General features: G+C 39.7%; 1 protein-coding gene across 3 annotated transcripts in view; it reads left to right on the top strand.

The window, feature by feature from the left end:
* Nucleotides 1-4,132, top strand: part of myo10 (myosin X) — a 106,674-nt gene that overhangs the window by 86,694 nt on the left and 15,848 nt on the right. The gene's annotated exons all lie outside the window — the stretch shown is intronic.

Here is a 4,132-nt window from a genome sequence, read left to right as displayed (position 1 = left end):
GGGGGGGGGGTCTGTGTGTGAAATCAGGTTTGACCAAAATATAGCTCTAGCTTAAATCTCAATAGATAAATGTTTTCCTGGAACTACGGACAGAAAACCATTTGATTCTCAGGCCTCTAGAACAGGTCTATTCAACTGGCGGCCCGCGGGCCACATCCGGCCCATGAGTGACCAAAGTTCGACCCGCCAATTGGATCATTCATTTCTTAAGCCCAAACCCCCTGTTTTCTACTTTAATTACTCRAAGTTATTTTAGTTAAACACAGACATGTCTGGTARCTACAGAAACATCAGAATCTTGGCTACAAGCTGGTAAAAACCATTTCTATGAACATCCAAAACAGTTAAAAGTACAAGCAGTTGAAGATAGAGCTATGAAAGTGAAAATAAAATTAGTTTAAAAATTTGGCAAGTCAAAGATGTCAAAATATTTAGTGGTAAATAAGAGGCATAATGTGTTTCTTTTTGTTTGTTTGTTTATTTTATCGTCACTACATTTATTAAATAGGGTTCTGTATGTTTTCATGATTAAATACAGCAGATCTTTGTAATACTTAGTTTATTTACATAACAACTTTAATTGCTGGATGTTTGTTTGGCCCCTGAGCTGTTGGTCTGCATTAACTGTGGCCCCCGGAGCAATTAATAGCCCTGCTCTAGAACCTTTGAACACATTGTCATTTTTTTAGTCACGCGTCATATTTCATGAAAACGTGTGTGTGTGTGTGTGTGTGTGTAGGGGGGTGGGGGGGTAATTGGGGTCAAGAACACCTGAAGCGTAGAATCCAACAGTTACTGGATCCATTCCTTATCCGGTCCTGTCGGTCTATCACTCCCTGCTTCCACCACACTGGATCAGGAAGTGTGTGTGTGTGTGTGTGTGTTTCAGTGGGGGAATGACAGATGGGGACACACAACCCTGATCCCAGCATGAGTGTGTGATGCTGCAGGAGGTGACAGCAGTGGATGGAAACTGTTCTGAATGAAGGAGCAAGAAGCTCATTTGTTTTTAGCTCATTTAAAATGTGTTGCTGTGTTTTAACTAAACACACAAGTACACAATGAAACAGTAATTACAACCAGGGCCGGATTAACACTTCCCTGTACCCTGGGCAACAATATTCAAGGGCCCCATCATCACGACCCCAGGATTACCAGTCTGGCAAAATACAGAGTAAATTATTGCAATATATAGTAAATATACTCAATACTTCAGATTCTAAGTGTATTTTGATGTACAAATGCTCATAGAACTACAAACACACTACTACGTTCTCTTGTCAAGGACACTCCTTCACATGATGCTATAAAAACAAAACACATCAGTATAATCTGGTAAACATGAKCCACTACATTGAGATRGAGGGAAGTGTCCTCCATTTTCACAAAAGCAACACTTGACATTACACAACCCTCTCAGTCACCTGACCCACCTCATGTGGACTGACCAATGAGAAGATCTCAGCTCATGTTCACAGTGACAGGCAGCCTCTCTGTGCAGCACAAGAGCTCCAACAGACAGTTTAACAAAAGCAGGAGAAAACCAGATATTTAAGGGTATAACCATCATCTCAGAAGTGAGGGGACACAGTTTTAGAGGTCTATTGAGTGATTTATCATCCTCTCTTATTAAATCACAACTTTCCTTAGTGGCTAAAACACATAATTACTGACAGCCACAGTACAGTTCCACTGACTGACTTTAGTTCTTTAAACTATCTATTAACAAAATCTGAAGTTTTAGTAGCCAAAAGGTAGCCAAAGTAGAAAAAATAATAAAATAAAATAAATATTTTGGAGAAGAGTACTTTTGAAACACAGTATCTATGAAAACCCTGTCCTGATACCTGTCTGGTTTCTCAACAACAGTCATGTGATTTAACCTCCATCTTTCTGTGGTTAATTCTCTGAGACTCTGTTACAAATTGTGTCAAAAGTAGAGACTTCAAACTTTACACCAGTTTTTAAAGACTGTTCCTCTTCAAGAATAATAGTCATAAATTCTCCTTACCTGAGGAAAGTCTGCATTATGATCCCTGCTGTCTCCTCCCTGACCTTGTTCTTTGTAACTGTGGTAATGAAGATTTATTTTAAACATGTGYAAAGCAGCCAGCATGACTTCTGCACAGAAATGAAAGACGATTGGGTTTATCTAGCATTGATAAACTAGCTTGTCAAGGGGTGTAACAGGTAACAACAACTAATCATGTTAACTAGCTAAACATTATATAATGTGCAACTCATCATTTAGCTAACATTATCTGCCTCCAACAGCATGACTCAACTTACATGGTTTGTTTGGTAAAAACTGTGAAGTTTTAGTTGCTCTTTACACCGCCAGGCTCTGCTCAGCACAGCAGCTCCTATCGTCATCTCATCTGCAGGAGTAGCTTGCGCACGCTCATGGTGCGTTCAAAGACGGCTCAGAAAAATGCATTACCACATGTTAATAATGGATAAAACAGCTGTTGCGGCTGAGAAAAGTGCGGGAGACAGAGAGCGCAGATGCAGGAAGTGCGGGGAGACATGTCCACGCATATTCCACATCCGTATGTCCATGCCTTCACTGCCTAGGGCCCTTTGGAGACCGTGGGCCCCTGGGCAATTGCCCAATTGCCCATATGGTTAATCCGGCCTTGATTACAACGTATATCACCTGTTAGGTCAAGAGTTTGTAAAATGTTGGTTAAAGTATTGTAAATGTAAAAAGCAGCTGCATGATGAAGTTGTCTCTGTCTCTGTTTTATGTCCCTCTGAGGGATTCGTTGTCCAACTGTCCTGCTGCTTTCTGATTTACATCAAACCAGCCTGCAGCTCCTTTCAGCCGGCACATGTCCTGACTATTGTCTCAGAGGTTTTTTTTTTCTCTTTAGAGTCTGAAACTTAATTTGTGGCTCTGCTTGCTTCTCCTTTGGTTCTGCTGTCTCCACGGGCCTGACCTGTGACAGAAAGCTGCGCCCCCTGAAGCCCCCTTAAAGCACCGAGGCTGAGCGAGGCTCTTCTTCTGCTAATTAGCATAGCAATGATTAAAGAGGATTAGTGCTTCAGCTCAGTCAGATGCAAATGTGTGCACTCGTACGTGAGGCCGCACGTTTTCAGCTTGTTGATCCACGTTGTTGGGAATTGTTGCAGAAAGTGATGGTTTGTGTGTAAATTTAGTTACGAATCCTGAAAGCTGATGGATTGTGTTACATTTAGTATGTTTCACTCAATAAAATGCTTAATTTATTTTACATTTTTTTAAGTAATAACAGTTGATCAATAAATTTAAGTAACTTTCTGAACCTGCAAAAATATGTTGCAAAATTCATAAAGTTGGTTTTTATTACTTTACAAGCTTCTACTTCCATCTGAAGACAGTATAAATTCTCCTATTATCAGTATGTGAGGCGATAAAATGCACTTAAAACAGCTTTCAATAAAAATACTGCAAAAATTGTCATTTAAACTGAGTTTTGAAATTTTATATCCAGCCAAAAAATATATTTTTATCTTGTTTTGAGACTGATTTACTAAACAAGAACAGAATGTGTAAGATTATTAATCTTGTTAGCCTGGAAATTTGACTCAAATTAAATGACAAAAATCTGCCAATGGAGTAAGACCAGTTACACTTGGCAAGTTACTGGAAATAAGAAAGATTTCAGTCAAATTACTGGATTTATTCAAGTATAATTCATAAAATTTAATCCATAAAATCATCCATAAAGTTGGGGGGTAGTATTATACTTGGAGAAATATTTTTACTTATGAATTTTAACCGAAATATTGGCTTCATTCACAAAATGCCTGAGTCCAGAAATGAGACCGCGTCGTAAAAATCATTTGAAACGAGCTCACCTCTGACACTCCTCTGTGCTTCAGAGCGAGATAATAACAGATCCAGGCAGGAGACATGATGTGAAAAAAGGGAGTAAAAAGTAGTCCTGCCCCTTAGTAATGATAACGAACTAATGACATTAGCATGTGACCGAGCCGCTCCTGGAACAACAACAAACACATGTTCGTCTGTAATGGCTGCCGTCTACCGGTGTTCTGAAAAAGTTTGTATCCCTGAAAAAACGTTTCCCCACCAGAGGGGCGCTCGCGAGTAGGAAGTAATCTGCTTTTCCCCCACAAGATGGTCCAAATC

Source organism: Austrofundulus limnaeus, unplaced genomic scaffold, assembly GCF_001266775.1.
Source record: "Austrofundulus limnaeus strain Quisiro unplaced genomic scaffold, Austrofundulus_limnaeus-1.0 Scaffold315, whole genome shotgun sequence".
In the NCBI taxonomy this organism is placed as follows: domain Eukaryota; kingdom Metazoa; phylum Chordata; class Actinopteri; order Cyprinodontiformes; family Rivulidae; genus Austrofundulus; species Austrofundulus limnaeus.
This window is presented reverse-complemented; position numbering and strand designations above follow the sequence as displayed.